This window comes from Bidens hawaiensis, unplaced genomic scaffold (genome assembly GCF_021521415.1).
Source record: "Bidens hawaiensis isolate Kalapana, Puna unplaced genomic scaffold, B.hawaiensis_p1.1 tig00003510_1, whole genome shotgun sequence".
Lineage (NCBI taxonomy): Eukaryota > Viridiplantae > Streptophyta > Magnoliopsida > Asterales > Asteraceae > Bidens > Bidens hawaiensis.
In genome coordinates, this window is record NW_027491198.1 from 739,451 (window position 1) to 758,425 (window position 18,975).

The window sequence follows — 18,975 nt, forward strand, 5'->3', positions numbered from 1 at the left end:
CATTTTACGTTCATTTACGAATATGAGTAATATCTAATGGCTTAATAATAACCTAAACAATCAATTATTCTTATTCATATAAAACATTCTAATAACTTGTGATAAATCTAATTGTTTTTGTGCATTTATCTCTTATTACCGAGTAACAAACTTAGGTTCACATACTTGGCTTTAGATAAAAACAAACAAATAGATTTAATAAGAGCATAGACGGTTGAGACTAATATAATAAAAATGTTGGGATTGAATCGTGGATAAAAATATTTTAAAAAATAATTAGTTTAACTTTTAAAAGTTAATAGATATATGAAAAATTATAAATCAAAGTATTTAACTTTAAAATTTAACACTTCTTATCTCTAAAATCGAAATATTAGATTTTCTAAAATTCTAAACGGATTAACAGGTCAACCCACTTTTTAACGGGTCGGTTCGGGTTGACCCATTTTTTAGACGGGTGGTGCCAGCTGACTCAAAACCAGTATACTTTCGTGTCGGTTTTCGAGTCGTGTCAGGAATTGACAGCCCTAGTATCGGTATAAAAAATGTTTGGTACAGTATTAGTTCGGTATGGTACCGGTACCAAAAGCAAAAATTCAGTCTAATACTAACATGATGCTATACTGTCACTATCTAGTCAAAAACAATTAAATCAAGTTCCTAATCACCTAAGCAAGTTAGGGTAAGTAGGGTATCGAACCACAAGGAGTATGTGGTGAATGTAATCGTGTAAACAATTTCTAAGATTATGAAGTATGACCGACAGTGCTGATCACTCAAGCAAATAGTTTGGTTTTTATACCGATTAAGCAATTTAACAAATTCAAGCAATTAACAAAAGCAAATCACACCCGGGTTTCAAGTAAGCAAATATATATTAATCTCATGTTCACTTAACAACTTAATTGTCAAAGATCAAATCCGATTGATTAACTAGGCAAACCTTAGGCATCAACAATCACTAACATACGACACTGGTTATCAAACAGTCTCTGCCAGTGTCACTCAACTACGGGCAATCGTATGCTTCATCATATTCAAACTAGTCAAAACAACCCTATAAGCAATTATCATAGCAACTGACAAACTAATCGTTTTAATCGAAATAAACCTAAACCGACTAAGTGCACAATAATACGAAACATCAATACTCATACATTAATCATAAACAATTACATATCATTCGTTCTTAAGACAAGAGAAAAACTGTAAAATACAACACTCTAGATCCCGGGTATGATTCGAGAAGACTAGCCGAGCATCGTCATCGATAGATCTTCAATTATGATGAGGGAGGCCCTTAGTATTGATCAATAGATTATTGATAGCCTTGGAATTCACCCATAATCGCCTAACAACTGCTGGAAGTCGTAATAACTGATTAGGGTACGTAAAATAGAAGATATAGGTCAAAACCTGATTTTTCCCGTTTTTTATGTCCATCACGATATGCGAATGACATACGCCCATCTCATCGCCTATCGAGACTATGAAAACATCATATTTGGATTCCTCTCGTCGAGAAACCCAAAATTCGTATATTTTGGGTCTCGTAACTCATTTTCTACCCCAAGATATGCTCGTTTTATTTCTTGATTGCGTTTTGTCAACCCATCTTGTTCAGTTTTAGCATCGGTTTATGATTTCTCATCCGTATTCTTCTTGAATCCTTTTAACACTTCATAAGACTTCAAATCATGCTCTGGTGTTCCCGATATATCATTTCATGCTCGTGCAGGTCTCCCATTTAGCAACTTTAACGATCAATTACCTGAAATACAAAAGTACGTATGAAGTATCAAATTTCTAACACTGTACTCAATAAAACTACATAATTAATACACTAATATATATACAAAATACCCGACCATCACAACATCGTATCGATTTCAAAAATTTAAAATGTTTATACTGAATTAATACCGAAAATAACAAATTCGATACGATTCTACAAAGACTTGGTACAATTTGCTCATCAGTGGGTGAAGAGCTAAAATTGATAGTAGGACTTAAAGTGAAATATATAACATACATTATCACCACCATCCCGTCTATGATGCCAATGGTTTTCTTTCTTTCTTTCTTACTGTAGGGGTAACACCCCCGACCGACCATCTGCAACTATGGTCAGAGCATTTTTACGAAAAGATATTAAAAGAACATCCATACTCACTAAAGACAAGATGGTCGTAGAGCAGACAAAAACTGGAAAATGGCAATTCTATCGTGCTCGGCCATTAGAGGCAATAGTACAATTGTAGATGCCATATTGTCATATATATATATTTATATATATAATATGTCTGTAACAATGCTCGAGATGTATCAATATCATCACATTTACACCTTAACTATATGTTCTTAACATCATTCTCAAATTATTCTCATAAGTCCCGCATATAATCATCCATTAAAGTTAATCTTAGTCCGATAATCAACCCGATTAAGATTTGCTTTAACATTGGCGCCATCAAGTGAACAAGCGTGAGTTTTAACTTTTACGGCAATTTTTATTGATTTTGTGGGAGAATAGAGGATCTGGTGTTATGACGTCAACAAGTGACATGCAGAACGCCGTAGTTACGATGCAGGAAGTGGAAGAAGAAATAGAGGTTGAGTGGAGGACGAAATAAGGGAAGAATTGGGAGCCGATTTTTTATGAAAGAATAAGGATTTCCTTGTAAATCTCAAAAAGCAACAAGATAGAGAAGCAACGATGTAGTATGTCCAGACGATTCTGTTCAACATGACATCGACACCGAAAAATGCTTCCATGACAAGCATGATGAAGGCAGCGGTAGCAAGAAACGAAACATCGGCGAGATCAGGTAACCCTATTCCCACAAACACTATAACCAATACTATGTTTAACACCGTTCCAACACAAACAAGCATGCAAATACCAACATTACAATAGAACATGACCTTCACACATCCAAACATCCAAATTCCCTTATCACAGTCAGCATTTCAAGCATTTTACACACCACATCCTAATTAACAATGGTCGATGGGACCACAAACAATGCATCCATTTACATGGAATTTAGGAATGAGACCAGAAACTTTCATGTCACCTTTTGCCTTCAATGAAGGTCTATTTAGTTACATAACCCCACCATCGACAACCATCCTGAGACCTCTACACATTCTAGTAACGAACGACTCAGAAACAACCATACAGTCTCTAGATCTCATAAGGCCCTATAAGTCATCATCCACTTATACCCAATCCAAGTTTATAAAGAGAATCATAGAATCCAAACTCCCAACCAAAATGAAAATGCCATCTACCATTGACAAATACGATTGCACACAAGATCTAGATGACCATATATTCTTATTTGTGGGGGAAGTAGAAGTGAAAGGTTAGTTGATGTTTGGTTGGTGCTACATGTTTACCCAAACACTAACAGGCGTGACACGAAAGTGGTTTGACAAGTTGCCAGCCGGTAGCCTAGACAACTTCAAAGACCTTCAAATAGCTAAAATGAAAATAGGTTAAACCAGTCAAGTGGGTTATATTGTTTAATCTTAAAGTTGTTTAATCATATATAACACTCACCTTATTTATAACTCTCAAGAAAAGAAAAAGTGTTTATGGTCCGCCCAATACCGTCAATATGGCTATTGCAACATTGTTTTTGAATTTTGATTCTCTTTGTAGTGAAGTAATGGTTGCAGCTATCGCGTGTGTTGCTATACTTTGGAAGTCTAGCAGTGAATTATTCAGTCCTTAACTTTGTAAGTGACGTATAACTTTATTAAACTTGTTGGCTTTTATGGGTTGAGAATATAGGCTTTAGGGTTTGGGGTTTCACAGCCAATGAAAAAACCAAAAGAAAAAATAAAAACGAAACCAAGACTAAAACCAAACCTAAACGGAACCAAAAACTGAATAAAATGAAACCGAATCGAACAAAAAAGAAACTAAAAAAACAAATAGAACTGAAACTAAGTAATCAAGTAAACTGAAATATAACTGGAAATGAAATTACAAAAAACTCAAATGACCTAAACTAGAAACAAAAGTGAAACAAAACCAACAACCAAACAAATCGAAATGAAACTATAAACCAAAGAAGACTGCAAAACAAATAAAAATTGAAACCAACCGAAACAAAACCAACAAACAAAACATTGGTACCGAAACGAGACTAAATGCTAAAAAAAACTGAAACGAAACAAAAAATCAAAACCGAATTGAAATGAAACAAAAAAAAAAAAAACTAAAACCAAAACCTAAAATAGAAAAACTGAAACCAACCCTAAACAAATTAATGTTTGTGGATGATCTTAAACAGTTTTTAAATGTTTATGAAAGTCCTGACTTTGTTGGTTACATATATGTGTCTATTTATGCATGTTGACCACAATATTTGAATTTTGATCATTAGATATAATGTTGGGATACCATACATGCCACATCCCAACCTACGACTGAATGCTGGGATGCGAATCGTTGGTTCACAACTCACAAGGTACTATCATACAATTTAATATGAAAATGTCTAATTTATTTATTAAGTTCAAAATTTCATTCAAATGCACCATGTTCAAACAAATTACAAATCCATTCAAAATAAACTAAATATCTCAAATCATAAAATTAAACACAATAGTCTTTTGTTGAATTAACTTAAGGTATCTCTAATGATTCTTTACCTTAGCTACAAACCAACTAATAACCCGCATATACGTACAAAATAATATAGGTTGTTAACATGAGGTTGAGTGAGAAAAATCACCAGTTTGATATAATAATAATATGTGAATAAAAAAGAAAAAAACGGATATTGTGAGCATAAAGTAATCAAACCATGAGCAAATAGTTGGTGTCACTTGACCATTCCTAGCGAATAGGGCTCTAGATATTATGACATTCGTATCATACTATAACGTGATTATGATGGATTTCTCCGAATGCGATAAAATAAAACAACTAAACAAACAGAAATTAGTCATTTAATCGATCAACACACAATATTCATAGTTTGCTAGTGTGTATAATATATAATATGTAAATATTAATAGGGACACATAAGTCCTCAAAACAATTTTAAACGCGCCAAAGTCAGGCGAGTTAGAGATAATAAGATTTAAACAAGAAATCAATCTCTAACGTGATGATTAAGATAACCCGAGCGAACCTAAAACTTATAGATAATGAACTAGAACTAAAACTAAGAACAACACAATTTGAATCAGGTTAATTGGATATGTAAAACTCAAGTTATGAGATTTTTAAGGTTTAAATGAGCTGGTACTGTACAGAATCTAAACTTAGATTCAGGAGTCGGGTTTTGACCAGTACACTCAAAAGTTAATGGTGAACAAAAAAGTCTTTCGGACTGAAAGCTAGTTCCGACTAGAAGATAGAGAAATTGATAAGTCAATGGTGTTTGACTAAAATACCCTTAATGGATCAGAATCAAATTGACCACCGAGACTCCCTCAATCAGAGAAATTGATTGAGGGCTTTTGTTAATTAGACGAAAACCTTCTATTTTAGTTTAGTTTTAATATTTAAGTTTTATTTATTTAGTTGATAAGTTGCTTACTTTAACTTAGCTTTAGTTGTGACTTTAGATCTTTTTACTCTCTTAGTTAGTGTGTGACCTCTATTTCTACTCCCGACCCCATTCACTACTTTCCGAACCTGAACGCCACTTTCACGAAAGAAAAAGCACTCATGCGCGTAAAGCAACCAAAACAGTTAAGGACTAACCAGAGAACCAAGAAGAACCTATGATGGCGGAGATAAACATGAGCCAATATAGCAAGCCGACACTCGACGGCTATGGAAATAGCATTTTACCACCCGAAATACTTCAATAGTTGAAATCAAATCTAGTATCATTCATATGATCGACAAGTTTGTCCAATTTCATGGACTTCTCGATGAAGATGTAAGGCCCCGTTCCCGGTAGCCCTACTTTAGCGTCGGATTTACTCATAAACACAGTTCTTACAATCAGAGTTAATTAAAACTTTCGCGGAATATAAAACTTTAACCGTTTATTACAAAACAATTAATCTTTTCTTTAAAACCATAATATAAATATCATATTTAAACATCGTCTCTTCCATCTTCAGATGCCAGTCGTTCAATCTATGTCATGTGTCATCCTCATGCTTTCTCGATAAACATATATACCTGCGTGCATACTAAAAGTCAGCTACGCTGAGTGAGTTCTAGTTAATCAGGCGACATACAATACATACACATATCTTACATACAAACATATCTTAACTTGTATAAATATCCATAAGAGGAACGTCACATAATATCAAATAAGGGAATCAGTACTACTACACGTACTAGTTTCCATAGAAGGAACAATCTATATATATATTATCCATAGAAGGAAAACTCTATATATTATCCATAAAAGGAACGCTCTATATATTATCCATAAAAGGAACACGATACTATCCATAGAAGGAACAATATACTATCCATAGAAGGAACACGATACTATCCATAGAAGGAACAATATACTATCCACAGAAGGAACATCCTATATACTTTCCATAGAAGAAACACTATACTATCCATAGAAGGAACACCCTATATACTTTTCATAGAAGGAACATTATGCATTATCCATAAAAGGAACTCTATATATTTATCCATAGGAGGAACACTGTATATAAGCTATTATTTAATATCCAAGTAAGGAACTAATCTCTCCCCTTGGCAATAAGTGCAATATCCGAAGATCGTTCACGTACCGACAAGAAACCAATCTTATCTATCACATATATCATATATGGCATACACTTACCATTTAAGGTAAGTGTATTAACTGTCACATCGAGTATGCACACAGCCCCGAAAACATAACAAGGAAGTGGGGCTAGAAACTCACCTGAATGCGGTTCCTTTCTCCGTTTATCGTGATTCCTCTCTTTAACTGTGCTCTTCTAACTGTATATAGGTTACACGTATCAATACTCGTCTTATCGTATCAGATTATTTCAACCTAGTGCTAAGTTAAACTCAGGTGAAGTTAACCTCAGGTGAAGTTAAGCTTAGGTGAAGTTAACCTCAGGTGAAGTTAAGCTTAGGTGAAGTTAACCTCAGGTGAAGTTATCAACAGGTGAAGTTAACCTTAGCGAAGTTAACCTTAGGTGAAGTTAACCTTAGGCGAAGTTAACCTTAGGTGAAGTTATCATCAGGTGAAGTTAACCTTAGGCGAAGTTAACCTTAGGTGAAGTTAAGCTTAGGTGAAGTTATCAACAGTGGCGGCGGTTTTGATTTTACTTCAGTAACACCCATGTTCAACCCGTAACCCTTAATGATGATGTTAATCAGTCTCGCGAACGTCCCCGTGGCCGTTTTAAAACAAGGTCGGCCCGAAACGCTTAAAGGTTGGACCTTTGAGTTAAAACGTTCAATACTAGTTTAAGGTTCTCTTTTAATCGAGCCACACATGATTATGGTCTCATTAGTTTCGTTTTGGTATCAATTTTACAGCTTTACGTTCCATTTACTCCCGATCTAATCTTGTTCTAAGTTTTGCGATTAAACGTTACTAAAAACATAAACTTTAAAGGGTCAAGAACATACCTTTTGTGCTCGTTTGGATCTCGTTTAACTTGTTTGCGCACTCTAGATCTTGTATATAGCTCGTGTAATAAAGATCTAATACCAACTAACGTTCGTTTGGCCTCAAGTACCTCTCGTCTCTCTCGGCCGTATATATGGTGGTGTGTGGTGTGGGTTTTGAGTGTGTAGAGATTTGTGATGGAAAATATGGATGGAAATGAAAAGGATTAGGGTTTAAGGGGTATTTATACTCCCTTAAGTCCATGGACTCAAAGCCCATCTTCCCTTTTGGTCCATAATTAATTCCCCTTAGTTAGCCTACTTATCCTTTATATTTATTATTATTATTTTCCACTAACTCAATTATTTCCGTTGACGCGATTAATTTATATAATATGATTTTAGAAATTTTGGGATGTTACAAGTCTTCCCCCCTTAAAGAGGTTTCGTCCCCAAAACCTAGCTTATTCCTTGTATATGGAAAATATCTTATATTCACGCACATCATTGAACCGTCTTTGCTTTCTGGGTTATTCTTCTTACTCCTGACTTGCAGTCATCGAGTGATGTTCATGTGCTTTAGCTATTTAAGTTAGCTTGTTCATGAGGCCCTCAATGTACTAAGTCTCGCCTTGTCCTTCGTTGTTTCCTACTTTTTAACCATATTGTCTAACATGACATTTTATTCTAACATAACAACCATGCATAGCCCAAATCATTTCGTGACTATTTCTTATCATAATTAATTTAGACAAATCTAGTGTAAACTTTAAAACAATAAAACAGATATAAAAACACATGTTAAGTCATTCATAATTCAAACATAGATTAAAACTTATGGCTATTAGCTAGCCTTCTTAAATGGTCTTTTCTAAGCAACCAGGAGAAACTGTTAATCCTCAAGCATTCCCCTCTGTCTGCGCTCCTCCCTTGGCTTCCTGCAGTCCCTTGCCAGGTGTCCCTGCCCTCCACAGTTATGACACCTATGGTGATCCTTGCATTCCCGAGAGGAATTTACTGCTTTTTCACACCTGTAGCAAACACCTAACCCCATTCAGCACTACCCCGGGCGCCTCTTTCCACATTTTTCACAAGCAGTGAACTCCTCCTGCCTTGCCTTCTTCTTAGGCGGGTTCTCTTCATCAGCTTCATTTGGTTTTAGGGCTGGGTTCCTTTTCTTCGTTTAAACTTCCTCATCTTCCACTTCCACATCATCTGCCGCCAGATCATCATAAACCACTTGTGCTAAGTCAACTGCAGAGTCAAATGTAGCAGGTTTGCTAGCCCTGACTAACGTGCGGACCTTCTAGGGTAGCCCCCTTACGTAGCACTTGATCCGTTTCGCCTCAGTGTTCACCATGTCGGGCACCAGCCTAGACATGCGGTTGAATTCAGTCGTGTACTCGCGGTGTGTCATCTTGACCGCCTTCAGATTCAGAAAGTTCATCTCGGCCCTTTCAACCTCGGCATCATCACAGAACGTTTTCATCACTAACTCCTTTAGGTCATCCCACCTCATTGACTTAATCTCATCTCGGGTCTTACTCTGTTCCACAGTTTCCCACCAGTACATAGCCTCATCTTCAAATGACTGAGTGGCCTAACCCACTGCTTGGTCGGGACCGCATTCGCTAATACGGATTTTTTTTGTCCATTGTGGTTATCCATTGGAGAGTAGCGATTGTGTCTCCCAAACCAGTCAGCTTTGGCGGGTCGCATCCTTTGAAGGACTTATAGTTGCACCCACCTCGGCCTCTTTTCCTGTCATCGACCTTCACAGACTTAACCTCACTCGAGGCCTCTCTTTCTCCTTCCCCATTCTTCCTACCATCACCACCCGCCCCTCCAGCAGATCTTTCGGGATTCAGGTTCTTCACAGCAATAACTACAGCTTGAACAATGGCTGCTTGAACTGCAGGGCTAAGTTGAACCTCTTCGTTGTTGCTTGGGTTTCTTCCAGCTGTGCTTCCTTCCTCTTCAGTGTTGGAAGCTGCTTCAACCGAAGGTTGTTGGTCACGACGAGGCCTGCCATGACGCCCGGTGCGGCCTCCTGCTCCAGCAACTGCCCTATATCCAGCCATCGTATTCTAAAAAGGAAAATACAAACGGTTTCTATTACGACGCTCATCCTACCGTTTAACACCATTGTCTAGTACGTCATTTTATCATAACATAAATATCATTTATAACCAAACTCAATATATTACATGTCATAGATAAGCATAAGTTTTAAACCCTAACACAAAACAAGTTCTTAGGCAATCATACTTAAAACGAAATTAAACTATTGTCTAAGCAATTATTCCTCCATCGAGCGTTTATCTCAGCAGTCTTCTTTGGCCTATGCTTCTATTCCTTTTGCTCCTTCCGCCTTCGTTCCTTTGCACTCTCTTGCCCTATGACCAGTTTTACCGCATTTGTAACACGCGGGCATTGCAGTGAATTCTGAAGCATAATGCCCCACCTCTCCACACTTGTAACATGCATTCGATCCAAGCCTGCACTCTCCACCATGAGCTTTACCACACTTAAGATAAGTGACGGTACCCTTACCCCATCTGCACTCACCACCGTGCATCTTTCCGCACACTTTGCATGTTTCCTTGTTTGCCCCCTTATGTGCCTTCCTTCCTGCATGCTCCCCAACATCTGCTGATCGTTTGGTTCCTTTCGCCCCTCCATTGTTACCATCAACTTTCTTACTGTCTTCCCCTGTCCCTTCAGTGGCCCTTGCATAGCTTTCCGCATACTTGTCAGGATGAAATTTCTTCGCTGCAGCAGCTACAGCGTAGGAAATAGCAAATTGAACAACATGATCCAGCTGATACCCTTCATCGCTGCTTGGTCCTTGCAGAGTTTCACTTTTCTCCCTCCTCGTGGTAGTATTTGGTTTCTTAGTAGGTTCCCGGGCAACACGTGGCCCACAAGGACGTCCAGTATGACCTCCTTTCCCAACAAACCTTCTTGCTCCAGCCATTGTATTCTAAATGGAAAACACAAACGTCATCACTCCAGGAATTATTTAGCACATGATTCGTAAGGTAAGTAGTTAATGACGTTGATCAAGTGTAATTAACTATTTGCATTACTCCTCAGGTTCTACATACTTCCCTTTATGATTTCACTTGTGCTAGTTTCTACTTTTAAACATTTAATCAATCAAACAATCAATTAATCCTATCCCTAACATACACGTATCCTCCCTTTAGCAATTTAAACTAACCTTATCATTTATTACTGCACACTTTAGCGTTACTGAGCTTGCTTGAGTGACACATGGCTATCTTGAACTGGCATCTTCTTTCGTTTATCACTTAAGTATCATTTATGTTCGAGTCTAAGCATGTAGGATGCTTAAATCTCTCGAACTTAAGCTCTGATACCAACTTGTAAGGCCCCGTTCCCGGTAGCCCTACTTTAGCGTCGGATTTACTCATAAACACAGTTCTTACAATCAGAGTTAATTAAAACTTTCGCGGAATATAAAACTTTAACCGTTTGTTACAAAACAATTACTCTTTTCTTTAAAACCATAATATAAAATATCATATTTAAACATCGTCTCTTCCATCTTCAGATGCCAGTCGTTCAATCCATGTCATGTGTCATCCTCATGCTTTCTCGATAAACATATATACCTGCGTGCATACTAAAAGTCAGCTACGCTGAGTGAGTTCTAGTTAATCAGGCGACATACAATACATACACATATCTTACATACAAACATATCTTAACTTGTACAAATATCCATAAGAGGAACGTCACATAATATCAAATAAGGGAATCGGTACTACTACCCGTACTGTATATGTTTTCCATAGAAGGAACAATCTATATATATATATTATCAATAGAAGGAACACTCTATATATTATCCATAAAAGGAACACTCTATATATTATCCATAAAAGGAACACGATACTATCCATAGAAGGAACAATATACTATCCATAGAAGGAACGCGATACTATCCATAGAAGGAACATCCTATATACTTTCCATAGAAGAAACACTATACTATCCATAGAAGGAACACCCTATATACTTTCCATAGAAGTAACATTATACATTATCCATAAAAGGAACTCTATATATTTATCCATAGGAGGAGCACTGTATATAAGCTATTATTTAATATCCAAGTAAGGAACTAATCTCTCCCCTTGGCAATACGTGCAATATTCGAAGATCGTTCACGTGCCGACAAGAAACCAATCTTATCTATCACATATATCATATATGGCATACACTGACCATTTAAGGTAAGTGTATTAACTGTCACATCGAGTATGCACACAACCCCGAAAGCATACAAGGAAGTGGGGCTAGAAACTCACCTGAATGCAGTTCCTTTCTCCGTTTATCGTGATTCCTCTCTTTAACTGTGCTCTGCTAACTGTATATAGGTTACACGTATCAATACTCGTCCTATCGTATCAGATTATTTCAACCTAGTGCTAAGTTAAACTCAGGTGAAGTTAAGCTTAGGTGAAGTTAACCTCAGGTGAAGTTAAGCTTAGGTGAAGTTAACCTCAGGTGAAGTTATCAACAGGTGAAGTTAACCTTAGCGAAGTTAACCTTAGGTGAAGTTAACCTTAGGCGAATTTAACCTTAGGTGAAGTTATCAACAGGTGAAGTTAACCTTAGGCGAAGTTAACCTTAGGTGAAGTTAAGCTTAGGTGAAGTTATCAACAGTGGCGGCGGTTTTGATTTTACTTCAGTAACACCCATGTTCAACCCGTAACCCTTAATGATGATGTTAATCAGTTTCGCGAACGTCCCCGTGGCCGTTTTTAAACAAGGTTCGGCCTGAAACGCTTAAAGGTTGGACCTTTGAGTTAAAACTGTCACACCCGTACTCAGGGCCTAGGCTTGTGACCATAAGTTGGTACCTGTTTTGTAAATATGTCAGAGTTTATGGGTTAATTTTAGCGGAAGACTTTTTGGTCGAATATAATATTAATTTACATTGAAAATTTACTCGGGAATTAAACACCCGAGTATTGGTTTACAAAAGATATGTTTTCATAATACAAGGATTCTTAGTTATCAAAAACGGAGCCATCCGATATGCGCGTCTATCTTCATTATTACTCCAATCCTTGCTAATGCTACTAGTACTAATTACCTGCAAATGGGTGTGAAAAATACGTCAGCTATATGCTGGTGAACACGTATGACCCAATAAAATATTTTGAATGACATTATAATACAAACGTAGTTTTCTTGACAATCTCAGCGGAAGCATTTCTACTTCCGGTATATGTACCACTGCCCTACACACACAACGGTATTCCCTGAGCCAAACGACCCTGATCTGAGAACTGGTCGTGACCGTTTAAAGCTCGTGGCTTCATTGCCATGGGTTGATTGATTTGAGCTTTTAACAATTATGTTTGGATCCATACACATGCATACTCGGTCTGAGTTGCTATTATTTTCTACTTTGTATATATAACGTTTTAGAGATTTCATTATCTCATATAAACATTGATTGACTCGTTAAGACAAACACATATTCGTCTCATTGAGTATAAACATATTTTGACTGATAAAAGGTTGACGTATTCACCTGTACTGTCGGTGTTGGAAAACCTTGATTGATTGATTGATTGATTGACTGTGAATGATACCTAACCTATATACAAATAGGTTCGTATGAATGTTTTGATTGATGTTAAGCTATGATTGTAAGCTTAACCTTGATATCGTTTATCTTTTATTGTGATTGAAAACATTTAGTTTTATATGACGTTTGATATAGCATATCATATTAGAGGTTACCACGTTGGGTAAGTTTCTCCAGGAAAGTAACGGGTCCCTCGGTTGATTGGGATTTATGCGAATACTTTCCTTAGGCAAGAAACAGACTAATAATGGTATTTCTCGACACGCCCGTCAAAATATATCTTTCATTTAATATTACTACATCATGAAGTAACGTTTGTGAAAACATGATTGTGATGGTAATGTTTGTAAAATATGATCAAGGTTAAAGGCCATAGCCTCGATTGATAGTCTAAGATATACTTCAAATAACTTAAACGTAACCCCTACCTTAATTCTGATGCTTAGATTGCTAATAAGAAAAAGGCAGGACTTGATCTACTTGCTTATGTGATTGCTAGCTTGATTATAACCTCGTTTCTTGCACGGAAATCAAGAAAACAACACTTCGGCTCGTCACGGCTATCGGGCACGCTTCCCTAAGTTAAGTGTGTTTTATAGAAAGTGAAAAATGGGATGAATGGGGCTTGTGCTCGTAGCCTCCCCTTTTATAGCCGAATCTGGACCCCATCGGGATACGCGATGGGTCCTTTATGGCCTGTCGCGTAGCGCGATGCCGCCACGTCAAAGCCGCCTTACCAGCGTGTGACACGTGGCCTGTCACGTTGCGCCACGTGTCATCCTGACACGACACGTGTCCGGCTGACTCAGCAACCCCATCGTGGTACGCGATGGGTTGTGTGATGCTATTGTCGCGTAGCGCGATGGGAGGATAATTTCAGAATTTACATTTTTGGTCCCTGTACTTTCTAAGTTAGTATTTTTAAGCCCAAATTGAGAGGGTTAGGTACGTGGTATAAATACCCCTTAAACCCTAATTCTTTTCATTTCCATCCATATTTTCCATCACAAATCTCTACACACTCAAAACCCACACCACACACCACCATATATACGGCCGAGAGAGACGAGAGGGACTTGAGGCCAAACGAACGTTAGTTGGTATTAGATCTTTATTACACGAGCTATATACAAGATCTAGAGTGCGCAAACAAGTTAAACGAGATCCAAATGAGCACTAAAGTTATATTCTTGACCCTTTAAAGTTTATGATTTTAGTAACGTTTAATCGCGAAACTTAGAACAAGATTAGATCGGGAGTAAATGGAACGTAAAACTGTAAACTTGATACCAAAACGAAACTAATGAGACCATAATCATGTGCGGCTCGATTAAAAGAGAACCTTAAACTAGTGTTGAACCACCTCAGGTGAGGTTATCAACAGGTGAAGTTAACCTTAGGCGAAGTTAACCTCAGGCGAAGTTAACCATAGGTGAAGTTAAGCTTAGGTGAAGTTATCAACAGTGGCGGCGGTTTTGATTTTACTTCAGTAACACCCATGTTCAACCCGTAACCCTTAATGATGATGTTAATCAGTCTCGCAACGTCCCCATGGCTGTTTTTAAACAAGGTTCGGCCCGAAACGCTTAAAGGTTGGACCTTTGAGTTAAAACGTTTAATACTAGTTTAAGGTTCTCTTTTAATCGAGCCGCACTTGATTATGGTCTCATTAGTTTCGTTTTGGTATCAAGTTTATAGCTTTACGTTCGATTTACTCCCGATCTAATCTGGTTCTAAGTTTCGCGATTAAACGTTACTAAAAACATAAACTTTAAAGGGTCAAGAACATACCTTTTGTGCTTGTTTGGATCTCGTTTAACTTGTTTGCGCACTTTAGATCTTGTATATAGCTCGTGTAATAAAGATCTAATAGCAACTAACATTCGTTTGGCCTCAAGTCCCTCTCGTCTCTCTCGGCCGTATATATGGTGGTGTGTGGTGTGGGTTTTGAGTGTGTAGAGATTTGTGATGGAAAATATGGATGGAAATGAAAAGGATTAGGGTTTAAGGGGTATTTATACTCCCTTAAGCCCATGGACTCAAAGCCCATCTTCCTTTTGGTCCATAATTAATTCCCCTTAGTTAGCCTACTTATCCTTTATATTTATTATTATTATTATTATTATTATCCACTAACTCAATTATTTCCGTTGACGCGATTAATTTATATAATATAATTTTAGAAATTTTAGGATGTTACAGAAGACCTATTGTCTCATATTTCCCGATCACTTCGAATATGTGGAACTTTCAAAATCCAAAATTGTTGAGGATCAAGTTAGAATTTGACTATTCCCTTTCTCGTTTCGAGGCAATGCCTTGGAATGGCTTGTGTCTTTACCATCCGGTGCCATCACCACTTGGGATAAGATGGTAGAGAAATTCCTTATAAAATACTTTCCACCCAACAAAACTACCAAGTATCGCGCCAACATCACCAGAATCAAATTAACTACCGAGACTCCCTCAATCAGAGAAATTGATGGAGGGCTTTTGTTAATTAGATGAAAACCTACAATTTTAGTTTAGTTTTAATATTTAAGTTTTATTTATCTAGTTGATAAGATGCTTACTTTATCTTAGCTTTAGTTGTGTCTTTAGATTTTTTTTACTCTCTTAGCTATTGTATGACCTCTATTTCTACTCCCGACCTCATTCACTACTTTTCGAACCTGAACGCCATTTTCACGAAAGAAAAATCACTCCGGCGCGTAAAGCAACCAAAACAGTTAAGGACAAACCGGAGGACGGTCGATCGACCGAGGAGAACCAAGAAGAACTTATGATGGCAGAGCTAAAAAAGAGCCAATATAGCAAGCCGACACTCGATGGCTATGGCAGTAGCGTTGTACCACCCGAAATACTTCAATAGTTGAAATCAAATCTAGTATCATTCATATGATCGAAAATTTTGTCCAATTTCATGGACTTCTCGATGACAACCCCTTGTCTCATATTTCTCGATTCCTTCGAATATGTGGAACTTTCAAAATCCAAAATTGCTGATGATCAAGTTAGAATTTGACTATTCCTTTTCTCATTTCGAGGCAAAGCCTTGGAATGGATTGTATCTTTACCATCTGGTGCCATCACCACTTGGGATAAGATGATAGAGCAATTCCTTATAAAATACTTTCCACCAAACAAAACTGCCAAGTATCGCGCCAACATCACCGGATTCTAGACAAATGAAGACGATTCACTACACGCAACATGGAAGAGATACAGGAACCTTCTTTGATGATTCCCGCACCATGAACTGACTAAGTGGCTTCAAACCCAATCCTTCTTCGACACTCAAACTAGTCAAAACAAACAAGCAATCGGTCAGGTCGCTGGTGGAGATCTCGGAACCAAATCATCGATTGAGGCATTCGAGATCTTAGAAAAAGTTTCCAGGAAAAGCGTTGCCTACAATCCACCTCGATCAACCTCATCACACAAAGGCATACACCATGACTACAATAGTACCTTTATCTATGCACAATTCAAGGCTCTCTCGAAGACATTTGAACAACTTCAGTTTGAGCTGGTCAAATCAAAGGTAAAGTTTGACAGGTGTGGGGGAGATCATAAGGTCAAATACTGCCAAAGTATGACTCTCGAAGAATGTGACTTTGTAGGCTGACAGAATAGCATGTATGGCAACACCTACAACCCTGATTGGAGAAATCATCTAAACTTTAGCTAGAGGGATGAAGCCAACAATCAAGCTTCAATCAAAACCAACGCTCTCAACCTAAACCTCCATACCATAACCAAGGTTCAAGTACAAGCCAACAACTGAATGGACGATCTAAAGTGGAGACTCTTCTGATACAACTCATAGAAAGTTCTGAAGCCTCAAACCAATTGACCGAAGAACGATTCTTAAAGATTGAAAACCAAGTAGTTCAGTTAGCCCAATTACTTTATGAGAGACAACATGGTGGACTCACTAGTAACACCATTACCAATCCCAATGCTCAAGCCAATGACATAACCCTAAGAAGTGACATAACTTCCATAAACAATTCACCAGTCACACATATCCAATCTTGAAGATGAGACTGAGGTTCTTGACAAACTCGACAACCAACCTATTCCAAAACATGTCAAAGAACCTGTGAAACCATATGTTCCACCAGTTCCATATCCAGCTTGCCTAAAGCAGGAAAAATGGAGGCACAATACGGCAAATTCGTAGAAATCTTTAAGCAATTGCATATTAATCTTCCATTTATAGAAGCCATTTCCCAAATGCCAAAATATGCAAAGTTTTTGAAAGACGTTATATCCAACAGAAGGGAGCTAAAAGAATTATCTCACGTGGTACTCAATGAAGAATTCTCCGTCATTCTCCAAAATAAGCTTTCAAAGAATATGACTGATCCAAGAAGTTACACTATCCCCTGTTTGATAGGAAACCTGTATATCAGAAATGCTTTAGCCGAACTAGGAGCTAGCATCAACTTAATGCCTTATACAGCTTTCGCCAAATTAGGACTTGAAGAACCTACTCCAACTCATATGAGCATTCAGCTAGCCCATAGATCAGTGAAATACCCAAGAGGTAAGTTGAAAACATGTAGTCAAAATCGATAAGTTTGTCTTTCCAGTTAACTTCGTTATTCTGGACATGGATGAAGACACTTTTGTACCCTTTATATTAGGAAGACCATTCTTAGCTACCGCTAGAGAACTCTTCTTAACTGCTGCTAGGAAGACCATTGTCAATCAGTTTATTGCATATCCCGTACCTGAAGTGTAGTCACAATTTTCTTAAATTGTTTTACAACCAAATTAATTTCCATACCGCTTGACATTCTCTGTCCGTTTAGTTTAATAAATAATAAGTTATGAGTCAAACTTGCATATTCCATTAATTCCATATTGATTCGATACCTTACTTGCCATTGCTAGTAAAGGTATTTTATAAATATTGTTGATTGAGTTTTCGACATTGATCAAAATGGCGCCGTTTATGAGGAATCAATGCGTAAAGTGTTAGTTTAGTGTGTTTGTTTGCTTTTAGTTTTTTGTAGTTTAATTCTTTTTATCTGTTTTACGAAGGGTGTTCATGTTTTTGTGTGTGTAGTAATATGTCAGATTTACGCATACAAGATTCAAAAAGAAAAGAGCCGCTCCAGTTTATCCAGAGACTGAGACAATAACGAAGAGAAACTGAGCATCTCAAATAACATGTTTGATCCGAAACCTAGAAGTCGAATCATCAAAACCAAAAGCCGCAAATATGAATCAACATGGTGATCAAGACCCACCCGTAAACCAACCCAAAAACCAATACCAACCACTAACTCAAGAATACCCAATCCCATAGAATGATCCACCACCACCACCCGCTCAAAACAAAAACCAAAACAAAGCAAAAAAGGGTGGTGAACATATTCAGAGACATCCTGTTAACCTCAACAATGATCCTTTGGCCTACCAGAACTTTGAGCCTCACATTACCAAGCCAAATATTTTATCAAGAGCATAACAGTAACAACCGGACAAGTCATGGGGTGATAATCACTCGGACAGATCAGCTTCGCAAAATCGGCCAGGGCCGTTGGAGTTAAGAGAAGATAGAAATTTGGGTAATCAGAATGAACGGATTGAAGACTAGAACGTTAGAATAAACGGGATGATTTTAATAGGGATGAATAGGAAGAAGAGTATGAAGATGAACATGTAGATTATTACCCATAGATTCAATAACCACAAAATAATCAAGCACATCCTCAATAAAACCAGAACCTGTACCAGTATAATCATCAGCGGCGTGCACCCAGACAACCGGTGAACAGAG

At 37.5% G+C, this 18,975-nt stretch overlaps 1 long non-coding RNA gene across 2 annotated transcripts; it reads left to right on the plus strand.

Annotated features, from left to right (window-relative positions):
* The first annotated feature begins 6,772 nt into the window (after positions 1-6,772).
* On the plus strand, positions 6,773-7,554 carry LOC143623653 (uncharacterized). 2 transcript variants are annotated; one of them, XR_013151935.1, is made up of 3 exons: positions 6,773-7,007; positions 7,040-7,171; positions 7,205-7,554. It is a non-coding gene; the product is annotated as an uncharacterized LOC143623653 (long non-coding RNA). The 2 variants fall into 2 exon arrangements; XR_013151936.1 differs by having other exon boundaries at positions 7,040-7,166; positions 7,231-7,554.
* Positions 7,555-18,975: the final 11,421 nt, after the last annotated feature.